This window comes from Hoplias malabaricus, chromosome 11 (assembly GCF_029633855.1).
Source record: "Hoplias malabaricus isolate fHopMal1 chromosome 11, fHopMal1.hap1, whole genome shotgun sequence".
In the NCBI taxonomy this organism is placed as follows: domain Eukaryota; kingdom Metazoa; phylum Chordata; class Actinopteri; order Characiformes; family Erythrinidae; genus Hoplias; species Hoplias malabaricus.
The window spans coordinates 28568324-28581544 of record NC_089810.1 but is presented as its reverse complement, the minus strand read 5'-3'; positions in this window follow the sequence as shown (position 1 = coordinate 28581544).

The following is a 13221-nucleotide window of genomic DNA, read 5'->3' as shown; positions in this document are numbered from 1 at the left end:
TAGTATGAATTGATTAGGAGAGGATGTATTGACATTTGTGGCTATGGCAAAATTGTTAGACATTGAGCCAAGTAGGTATGTGTAGTGTCAGATTATTTGTAATAAGTGCTTGTGTTTGTGACTTGTGTTCTACAGTCTCTGAGGTGTGTTTGTTTCTGAGTGATGTGTGTGATGTAAGAGGGTCTTTGTGTGAGGTATATAATGTGTGAGCAGTGCTTACTATAAACTATAAACATACTATAAACATAAAATTAGAATATCATGAAAAAGTTGATTTATTTCCATAATTCTATTCAAAAAGTTAAACTTGTATATTATACTCATTCATTACTCACAGACTGATATATGTCAAGTGTTTATTTCTTTTAATTTGATGATTATAAATGACAACTAATGAAAACCCCAAATTCAGTATGTCAGAAAATTTGAATATTGAAATTGAAAAGGTTCAATGTTGAAGACAACTGGTGCGACACTCTAATCAGTGAATTAACTCAAAACACCTGCAAAGGCCTTTAAATAGTCTCTCAGTCTAGTTCTGTAGGCTCCACAATCATGGGGAAGACTGCTGACTTGACAGTTGTCCAAAAGACGACCATTGACACCTTACACCAGCAGAGCAAGACACAAATGGTCATTACTAAAAATGCTGGCTGTTCACAGAACTCTGTGTCCAAGCACATTAATAGAGAGGAGAAGGAAAGGAAAAGATATGCTAGAGGATTGTTAAATAAAACCCATTCAAAAATGTCAGGGAGATTCTCAAAGACTGGACTGCAGCTGGAGTCAGCGCTTCAAGAACCACCACACACAGATGTATGCAAGACATGGGTTTCAGCGTCGCATTCCTTGTGTGAACCCACTCTTGAACAAGAGACAGCGTCAGAAGTGTGTGGCTTGGGCCAGTGTAAAGTTTCCACAGTTAGTGATGGTTTGGGTTGCCATGTCATCTGCTGGAGTTAGTCCACTGTGTTCTCTGAGGGCCAAGATCAATGCAGCCTTCTACCAGGATGTTTTAGGGCATTTCATGCTTCCTGCTCTGACCAACTTTATGGAGATGCAGGTTTCATTTTCCAACAGGACTTGGGACTTGCACACAGTGCCAAAGCTACCAGTATCTGGTTTAAGGACCATGGTCTTACTGTTCTTAATTGGCCAACAAACACGCCTGACCTTAACCCCATTGAAAATCTACAGGGTATTGTGAAGAGTAAGATGCAATACGCCAGACCCAACAATGCAGAAGAGCTGAAGGCCACTATCAGAGCAACCTGCGCTCTGGACAGGCTACTATAGAGTAGTTGTATATAAATATAAAATATTTAAATGCAGGTGGGCATTTAAATGCAGGAGGCGGTGTGGGGGAGGAGGTTGCCTCGCACTACAGCCAATCAGAGTGCAGCTCTTGCCTTTTAACATGTCAGGCATTAAATGGGACACTGTACTCTGTGAGAAACAAGTGTAAACATCAGAAACTCAGTACATCAGAATAAAACACACAATAACAAATTGTATTTTCTGACTGGTGAGGGTAAATGGCCACTTGAAGAGGTATAGGAGACTTTATAATTTTTAATTATGGTATGACCATTAACCTTTGCAGGTGAATAGGATCTTAACCTCCATATAGATCAACAAATATAGTTCTATCTGGTGGTGAAAGAATTTACTACTGTAACATAGTGTTGCTAAGCAGTTACAGTCTTTCATGTTAGAATTGTTTAAGGGAGTACTACTCTATGGATATTTTCCTAACATGGACATATGTGGAATCAGTGGAATCCTAAAGACTTGGAATATAATAATTATCAATAAAATGTTGAACTTTCATCACTATGTGGCTTACAGGCCCCTCCAAATAAGAGAGATCCAGCATGAATTCTAGAAATCACAAATGCATCTATAACTCAAAAACGTTTTCCCCAAAAATTTCAAAACTGCACATGCTTGATCAGTAAGAGGATCAGATGACATGATTAAATTGTGGTGCCACTGCAATCCTAGATGACGCTATAACACAAAAAAGCTAATTTTATCAGTTATTGTCCAATTGTAGCGCCCCGTTTTGGTGGATTGGAGTCATATTGTATATGCTTCTTCATAGTAAGGCCTTACATACGTATGTCAAATTTATAAATACGTATGTCTTGATTGGGCTTAATTTTTTTGAGTTACAGCTGAAAGAATGTTTAAAGCTCCACACACTTTGATTTATTGATTTATTACAACAAAAGTTTGTCCGAATGTTGAACTTTTTTTGATAATTATTGACCTACAAGCTCTGCAGATTCTAACAAGGTCAATTATTTGGGAATAGAGCAAAATTCCACGGACTAGTTCGAAAAAGTTCAATTTTAAACAACTGGTGATTGAGAAAATACAATGCATTTTTTGACAACATTTGCAACTATAAAGTTGTGAGGCCCTCTGCAGAGTATACAGAGAAGTAAACTGCGTGTCGATACGTTTAATTTTCGCTGAGAAATATCATATTTTCTTGATATAGCGCCACCTAGTGGCTATCATTACAAACATTTTTATGCACTTAAGGAGTGCTCCCAGGAACATACCAGTCAAATCCCATGATGATTGGTCCTTGTTAAGGTAGTCAAACAGGTGCTAACATCTGATTGGCCGATGACGTTCACAATTTTGCCCGAATCTAATTGTCCTTAATTTTCCACTTATAGCCTTGCCCACAGAAGCAGCATGCAAAACAGCGGTCCGATCCGCCTTGTGGATGCTGAGATATACACTTGTAGCATTTACAGCGCCCCCTATATGAATATTGGCTCCTCATTTGACATGCTACCTCAGAATCATATCTGGAAGTAGAATTTGAAATTTGAACACATTGGAGAAAAGTATGAAATTGTTATAAATTTGTAAGTAAAACATACGATAAGCCGAAGAGGTTCATTTGCATATGGCGGCCATATTGAATCCAAATTTAAACTTTTTTTTTGATAATTATTAACCTTCAGACTCCTGCGAACATTTTGGCACCAAGCTCAAGAGAATTGGACAAAAATCCCTGGACTAGTTCGCAAAAGTAGGTTTTGCAAATTATGCAAATTAGCGTTATAATAACGTTGGAAAAATGAAATTTTGACTAACCCGTTTTTCATTTGTCAGGACCCAAAGAATCAGTGGAAAAAAAGATTTTGTCTCTACGCCTCACGGTGTAGGAGATATGAACCTAAACGCGTTTCACTTCACTATAGCGCCACCATTAGGCCAATCAATGTAATTTTTGTTGTCCTCCGAGATGCACACAAACTACATCTACCCTCCAAGTGGGAAGTCTGTACGACCTACGGTCTCTTCCGCACAATGACTTTTACAGGAGAAAAAGAATAATAAGAAATATAGCCGCAAGCGGCGATTTACGGCTTCCTCGCTTTTTAGGCAATAAATTTGCTTACTTTCGCCACTTTGAGATCATACACAACATTGCATACTCTCTGCTTACTTAAGAGATCCAAAATTTCTGATTTTGATCTGTCTGTGAGCCTCAAGCACCATTGCTAAGCATTATGAGATGGGTGGTGGATTATTCACAGTGCAACACTGCCATCTGGTGGTGGTGTGTTGTACTAGACCTTGTGGATCAAACCAAGCAGTGCTGTTGGAGCTTTACCCACATACATTTGAACATGAACTACAATCTGAATTATGACCTGATATGCACATATTTGGTATCAGCAGAATCACAAGAACCTGAACCTTAAGGATTATTAACAAAAATGTGGAATTCCATTACTGCATGGCATCCAGATGCTACTAAAAGAGTTCTGTGACTTGCCTTAAAAATATCATACATGAACAGCTGTAACTCAAAAATGCTTTTGTCAAATGTTATGAAACGTCACAAGCTTCTTTCATATGTGCTCCAAAACAAATCATTACATTTTGCTAATAATAAGATAAGACAAGATAATCCTTGGATGATGGGCTCTCAGCCCTCTTCACTGCACAGTGTGTATCAATCTGTCACTGCCTGAGAGACAGTGGGTAGCACCGAATTCAGTAAAACCCATGCATCACTACTTACAACATATGCCCAATAAGTATGTATGTATATGCTATATAGGTACACATATACAGCTTGTGTGTGTATATATATATATATATATATATATATATATATATATATATATATATATATATATATATATTCATATGTTATATCAATTTGTAAATGTTGGAAAAATATATAATTTAATTATTATTTTTATTATTTACTACTGTTGTCTCTTAGTAAAGCTATTTGAATGTGAGAGAGAGAGAGAGAGAGAGAGAGAGATAAGAGGCAGAGAGCATGTCAGAAGGAGAAGGGGGGAAGGGGGACTCTTCAATAATGCCTTTGAATACATTGCTGAGAATAACTCACATATGTTTGACCGCGAACTAGTCTGTGCTTAATGACATAATATGGACATGTGTGGTATCAGCAGAATCACAAGAACCTGAAGTTTAATAATTATCAAAAAAAAGTTGAAATTTCATTACTGCATGGCATCCTGGTTCTGCTTAACACTGGTGTGTAACTTGCATTCCAAACATGACACATAAACAGCTGTAAGTCAAAAATGCTTTTGCCAAATGTTATGAAAAAACACAAGCTTCTTTCATATGTGCTTCAGAACAGATCAATACGTTTTGTTGGTACTGCATCCATAGGTGGCGCTATAACAAATAAAAAACTTATTTTTAAGTATTTTTTCCAATTCTAGCACCCCCTGTATGTGCATTTTGATCATATTTGAAACACTTCTTCAGAGGAACATCTTGCACATGTGTACCCATTTTGGTTTGTTTTGGGTGAAGTTTGAATGAGTTATAGCTAAAAGAGTGAATCGGGCTCCGCCCACTCGCGTTTGTTGACCTATTGCAGCAACAGCGTGTCTAAATCTAAACATTTTTTTGATAATTATGTACCTACAGGCAATACACTTTGCAATGAGACCAATTGTGTGTTGATAGGACCAAAACTCACGGACTAGTACGATAAATTCCATAATCACATACCTGACAATTGAAGAAAATCTATAATTTTTTTCTAAATAGTTGCAATTGCAATATTGTTAGACACTACGTAGAGTGTATTATGAAATTATTACCATGTCGATAGGTTAAATTTTCACTGAGATATTCCATATTTCATGTTTAAAAAATAATTTGCGCCCCCTTGTGGCTATCAACACGAAAATTTTTCTGCAAATACAAAGTGTGTCCATGAACATACCATGCAAATGCCATGATGATTGGACATTGTTAAGCCTGTCAAAAAAATGATGAAATAAAACTGAACTTTGATTGGCTGTTGACATCGTTAAACGTGCCCGTATTGAGTCGTCCTTTATTTCCCATATGTAAGCTTGCTGACAGAACCAGCATGCCAAATGTCAACTTAATTGGCCTTGGAGATCCTGAGATATTAGCCAAAAGACATTGTTAGCTATAACAGCGCCCCCTATAATATTTCATGCAACAGCAAATGCATGCTACCTCAGAATCATGTCTAGAAGCAACGTGTGAAAGGTCATCAGATTTGAGTTAAGCATGAAGGAGTTACAGATGTTTGAGTAAAATTTGCAATTCACGGTACACATTCATTTGCATATGTCGGCCATCTTGTTTCGAAATGTCAGGATGTTTGTGATAATTATTGACCAGCTCACTCCTGTGAACGTTTTGACACCAAGGTCATGGGGATCAGACAAAAATCCAGGGACTAGTTCACGAAAATAGATTTTGCAAATTATGCTAATTTGCAAAAAATCTAAGTAGGCGGAGCTTAGTGGTTGTATGTACCTTTTTGATTCATCAGCACTCAAGGATCATGTAGAAAAAAAAATTTCATCTCTACGCCACACGGTGTGGAAAATCTTTTAATGAAAGCGTTTTTCTTCGCTGCAGCGCCCCCTTGAGGCCAAATACGCTGTTATTTTGCACGATCGTAGAGTCTGACCTTATTTATCTGGTGACCCAGTACCAAGTCTGTAGGCCTTACGGTTTGGGCTGTGCGATCCGTTTCAGGTGAATTTTGGGGGAAGAATAATAAATATAGCCGCAAGCGGCGATTTACGGCTTCCTCGCTTTGTAGGCAATACATTTGCTTATGTTTGCCACTTTGAGATCATACACAACATTGCATACTCTCTGCTGACTTAAGACATCCAAAATTTCTGATTTTGATCTGTCTGTGAGGCTCAAGCACCATTGCTAAGCATTATGAGATGGGTGGTGGATTATTCACAGTGCAACACTGCCATCTGGTGGTGGTGTGTTGTACTGGACCTTGTGGATCAAACCAAGCAGTGCTGTTGGAGCTTTACCCACATACATTTGAACATGAACTACAATCTGAATTATGACCTGATATGCACATATTTGGTATCAGCAGAATCACAAGAACCTGAACCTTAAGGATTATTAACAAAAATGTGGAATTCCATTACTGCATGGCATCCAGATGCTACTAAAAGAGTTCTGTGACTTGCCTTAAAAATATCATACATGAACAGCTGTAACTCAAAAATGCTTTTGTCAAATGTTATGAAACGTCACAAGCTTCTTTCATAGGTGCTCCAAAACAAATCATTACATTTTGTTAATAATAAGATAAGACAAGATAATCCCTGGATGATGGGCTCTCAGCCCTCTTAACTGCACAGTGTGTATCAGTCTGTCACTGCCTGAGAGACAGTGGGTAGCACCGACATCAGTATAACCCATGCATCACTACTTACAACATATGCCCAATAAGTATGTATGTATATGCTATACAGGTACACATATACAGCTTGTGTGTATATATATTCATATGTTATATAAATTTGTAAATGTTGGAAAAATATATAATTTAATTATTATTTTTATTATTTACTACTGTTGTCTCTTAGTAAAGCTATTTGAATCTGAGAGAGAGAGAGAGAGAGAGAGAGAGATAAGAGGCAGAGAGCATGTCAGAAAGAGAAGGGGGGAAGGGGGACTCTTCAATAATGCCTTTGAATACATTGCTGAGAATAACTCACATATGTTTGACCGCGAACTAGTCTGTGCTTAATGACTTAATATGGACATATGTGGTATCAGCAGAATCACAAGAACCTGAAGTTTAATAATTATCAAAAAAAGTTTAAATTTCATTACTGCGTGACATCCAGGCTCTGCTTAGCACTGGTGGGTAACTTGCATTCTAAATATGACACATAAACAGCTGTAAGTCAAAAATGCTTTTGCCAAATGTTATGAAAAAACACAAGCTTCTTTCATATGTGCTTCAGAACAGATCAATACATTTTGTTGGTACTGCATCCATAGGTGGCGCTATAACAAATAAAAACCTTTTTTTAAGTATTTTTTCCAATTCTAGCGCCCTCTGTATGTGCATTTTGATCATATTTGAAACACTTCTTCAGAGGAAGATCTTGCACATGTGTACCCATTTTGGTTTGATTTGGGTGAAGTTTGAATGAGTTATAGCTAAAAGAGTGCATCGGGCTCCGCCCACTTGTGTTTGTTGACGTATTGTAGCAACAGCGTGTCCAAATCTAAACATTTTTTTAATAATTATGTACCTACAGGCAAGACACTTTGCAATGAGACCAATTGTGTGTTGATAGGACCAAAACTCACGGACTAGTACGATAAATTCCATAATCACATACCTGACAATTGAAGAAAATCTATACTTTTTTTCTAAATAGTTGCAATTGCAATATTGTTAGACACTACGTAGAGTGTATTATGAAATTATTAACATGTCGATAAGTCAAATTTTCACTGAGATATTCCATATTTCATGTTTAAAAAATAAATTGCGCCCCCTTGTGGCTATCAACACGAAAATTTTTCTGCAAATACAAAGTGTGTCCATGAACATACCATGCAAATGCCATGATAATTGGGCATTGTTAAGCCTGTCAAAAAAATGATGAAGAAAAACTGAACTTTGATTGGCTGTTGACATCGTTAAACGTGCCCGTATTGAGTCGTCCTTAATTTCCCATATGTAGGCTTGCTCACAGAACCAGCATGCCAAATGTCAACTTAATTGGCCTTGTAGATGCTGAGATATTAGCCAAAAGACAATGTTAGCTATAACAGCGCCCCCTATAATATTTCATGCAACAGCAAATGCATGCTACCTCAGAATCATGTCTAGAAGCAACGTGTGAAAGGTCATCAGATTTGAGTTAAGCATAAAGGAGTTACAGATATTTGAGTAAAATTTGCAATTCACGGTACACATTCATTTGCATATGTCGGCCATCTTGTTTCGAAATGTCAGGATGTTTGTAATAATTATTGAACAGCTCCCTCATGTGAACGTTTTGACACCAAGGTCATGGGGATCAGACAAAAATCCAGGGACTAGTTCGCGAAAATAGATTTTGCGAATTATGCTAATTAGCAAAAAATCTAAGTGGGCGGAGCTTAGTGGTTCTATGTACCTTTTTGATTCATCGGGACCCAAGGATCATGGAGAAAGAAAAAATTAGTCTCTACTCCACACGGCGTGGAAAATCCTTTAATGAAAGCGTTTTCTGTCGCTGTAGCGCCCCCTTGAGGCCAATCAGGCTGATATTTTGCGCCTGAGTAGCGGGAGGGTTTACTATCTTTTGACCAAGTACCAAGTCTGTAGGCCTTACGGTTTGGGCTGTGCGATCCGTTTTAAGGCAGAATTTTTGTTCGGAATAATAATAATAATAATAATAATAATAATAATAAAAATCAGAACAAAAACAATAGGCTTCCTTTGCACTTTGTGCTCGGAAGCCTAATAATAATAATAATAAAAATCAGAACAAAAACAATAGGCTTCCTTTGCACTTTGTGCTCGGAAGCCTAATAAGAAAAATCCTAACAATTACAATATGGTCCTACACTACGTGTTAGGACCATAATAAGAAAAATCCTAACAATTACAATATGGTCCTACACTACGTGTTAGGACCATAAATATAGCCGCAAGCGGCGATGGCATGGTCCTAACACGAATGGGCCCAATGGCAAAAATGGCACTATGAGCCAACAATGAGGCCTTAGGAAGCATGGGCCTGTTTGGCCAAACAAGTGAAAATTGGGTGTAAGGTATTGTTATAGATGTTGTTGTAATGTATAGCAAAAGACATGGTATGACTGATGAGCACTGTTTTCAATTATGATAAATATTTATGTTCATATGTTATGACTTTTCACTTGTGCAGATAAATAGGATCTCAATAATGTAGATGAAAAAAGCAATATATGGTCTTAGAGTGCCACCTGCTGGTGAAAGTATTTACTATTGTCCTCAAGGGCTGCTAAAAGTCATTCACATTTAGACTTTTTAATAGCCTACTGCACTTTGAACACAGGGAGAACACACCAACTCCTCACAGACAGTCACCCGGAGCGGGAATCGAACCCACAACCTCCAGGCCCCTGGAGCTGTGTGACTGCGACACTACCTGTTGCGCCACCGTGCCGCCTGGATCTCAATAATGTAGATGATAAAAGCAATATATGGTCTTAGAGTGCCACCTGCTGGTGAAAGTATTTACTATTGTCCTCAAGGGCTCCTGAAAGTCATTCACATTTAGACTTTTTAATAGCCTACTGCACTTTGAATATTTCACTCACATGGACATATATGGTATCAGAGGAATCCTAAGGACCTGAACTTTAATTATTGATAATAAAATGCGGAACATTCATCACTATGTTACTTACAGGCCCCTCCCAATTACAGAAATGCAGCATGAACACAGAAACTGCACATAACATGTAATTGTCTAATTGTAGCTCTCCCTTTTGATGGAGTTCTGTCATATTGTACAGGCTCCTTCAGGGTAAGACTCTACATATGTATGTAAATTGTGGTCTTGATTGGGCTTCATTTGTTTGGGTTACAGCTGAAAGAATGTAAAAACTCAGCACGCTTCGACTAATTGATTTATTGTTTCAACAGTGTGTCCAAATGTTGTACTTTTTTGGATAATTATTTACCTACAGACTCTGCAGATTCCAACAAAGTCAAATGTTTTGGAATAGAGTCAAATTTCACGGACTAGTTCACAAAAGTTAAATTTTGAACAACTGGCTATTGTGAAAAAACGATGCATTTTCTGACAACACTTGCAAATACAAAGATGTCAGGCCATCTACAGAGTATACAATGAAGCAAACTGAGTGTCAATATGCTTAATTTTCGGTGAGATATATCATATTTTCTTGATATAGCGCCCCCTAGAGGCTATCGTTACGACAATTTTTATGCACTTAGGAAGTGTCCCCTGGGATGTACCAATCAATTTTCATGATGATTGGACCTTGTTAAGGTACTCAAACAGCTGCTGAATTCTAATTGGCCAATGACGATCACAATTTTGCCCGAATCGCGTTGTCCTTAAATTTCCACTTATAGCCTTTCCACCAGAAGCAGCATGCCAAAGGACGGTCCGATCTGCTTTACGGATGCTGAGATATAAACTTGTAGCATTTACAGCGCCCCCTATAGGTATATTGGTTCCTCCTTTGACAGGCTACCTCAAAATTATGTCAGGAAATGAAATATGAAATTTTAACACATTTGAGTAGAGTATGAAATTGTTATGAATTTTTAAGTAAAACATACGAAAAGCCGAAGAGGGTCATTTGCATATGGCGGCCATCTTGAATCGAAATTCTAACATTTTTTGGATAATTATTGACCTGCAACCTCCTGTGAACATTTTGGTACCATGCTTAAGGGAAATGGACTAAAATCCCCGGACTAGTTCGCAAAAGTATATTTAGCAAATTATGCTCTTTATCACTAATTTCTAGTGGGCGGAGCAAAAATTTGATTAACCCGTTTTTGATACATCAAGGATCAACGAATCAGGGAAAAAAAGAATTTTGTTTCTACACCCCAGGGTTTAGGAGATATGGACCTAAACGCGTTTGGCTTTGCTATAGCGCCACCTTGAGGCCAAGAAGTGTAATTTTATTTGGCTGAGTCATTTCACACCTGTTCTACCTAGCTGCCAAGAATGGAGTCTCTAGGCCTTACGGTCTTGGCTCCACATTGCGTTTTAGCCAAGAAAAAGAATAATAATAATAAATATAGCCGCAAGCGGCGATTTACGGCTTCCTCGCTTTTTAGGCAATAAATTTGCTTACTTTCGCCACTTTGAGATCATACACAACATTGCATACTCTCTGCTTACTTAAGAGATCCAAAATTTCTGATTTTGATCTGTCTGTGAGCCTCAAGCACCATTGCTAAGCATTATGAGATGGGTGGTGGATTATTCACAGTGCAACACTGCCATCTGGTGGTGGTGTGTTGTACTAGACCTTGTGGATCAAACCAAGCAGTGCTGTTGGAGCTTTACCCACATACATTTGAACATGAACTACAATCTGAATTATGACCTGATATGCACATATTTGGTATCAGCAGAATCACAAGAACCTGAACCTTAAGGATTATTAACAAAAATGTGGAATTCCATTACTGCATGGCATCCAGATGCTACTAAAAGAGTTCTGTGACTTGCCTTAAAAATATCATACATGAACAGCTGTAACTCAAAAATGCTTTTGTCAAATGTTATGAAACGTCACAAGCTTCTTTCATATGTGCTCCAAAACAAATCATTACATTTTGCTAATAATAAGATAAGACAAGATAATCCTTGGATGATGGGCTCTCAGCCCTCTTCACTGCACAGTGTGTATCAATCTGTCACTGCCTGAGAGACAGTGGGTAGCACCGAATTCAGTAAAACCCATGCATCACTACTTACAACATATGCCCAATAAGTATGTATGTATATGCTATATAGGTACACATATACAGCTTGTGTGTGTATATATATATATATATATATATATATATATATATATATATATATATATATATATATATATTCATATGTTATATCAATTTGTAAATGTTGGAAAAATATATAATTTAATTATTATTTTTATTATTTACTACTGTTGTCTCTTAGTAAAGCTATTTGAATGTGAGAGAGAGAGAGAGAGAGAGAGAGAGAGATAAGAGGCAGAGAGCATGTCAGAAGGAGAAGGGGGGAAGGGGGACTCTTCAATAATGCCTTTGAATACATTGCTGAGAATAACTCACATATGTTTGACCGCGAACTAGTCTGTGCTTAATGACATAATATGGACATGTGTGGTATCAGCAGAATCACAAGAACCTGAAGTTTAATAATTATCAAAAAAAAGTTGAAATTTCATTACTGCATGGCATCCTGGTTCTGCTTAACACTGGTGTGTAACTTGCATTCCAAACATGACACATAAACAGCTGTAAGTCAAAAATGCTTTTGCCAAATGTTATGAAAAAACACAAGCTTCTTTCATATGTGCTTCAGAACAGATCAATACGTTTTGTTGGTACTGCATCCATAGGTGGCGCTATAACAAATAAAAAACTTATTTTTAAGTATTTTTTCCAATTCTAGCACCCCCTGTATGTGCATTTTGATCATATTTGAAACACTTCTTCAGAGGAACATCTTGCACATGTGTACCCATTTTGGTTTGTTTTGGGTGAAGTTTGAATGAGTTATAGCTAAAAGAGTGAATCGGGCTCCGCCCACTCGCGTTTGTTGACCTATTGCAGCAACAGCGTGTCTAAATCTAAACATTTTTTTGATAATTATGTACCTACAGGCAATACACTTTGCAATGAGACCAATTGTGTGTTGATAGGACCAAAACTCACGGACTAGTACGATAAATTCCATAATCACATACCTGACAATTGAAGAAAATCTATAATTTTTTTCTAAATAGTTGCAATTGCAATATTGTTAGACACTACGTAGAGTGTATTATGAAATTATTACCATGTCGATAGGTTAAATTTTCACTGAGATATTCCATATTTCATGTTTAAAAAATAATTTGCGCCCCCTTGTGGCTATCAACACGAAAATTTTTCTGCAAATACAAAGTGTGTCCATGAACATACCATGCAAATGCCATGATGATTGGACATTGTTAAGCCTGTCAAAAAAATGATGAAATAAAACTGAACTTTGATTGGCTGTTGACATCGTTAAACGTGCCCGTATTGAGTCGTCCTTTATTTCCCATATGTAAGCTTGCTGACAGAACCAGCATGCCAAATGTCAACTTAATTGGCCTTGGAGATCCTGAGATATTAGCCAAAAGACATTGTTAGCTATAACAGCGCCCCCTATAATATTTCAT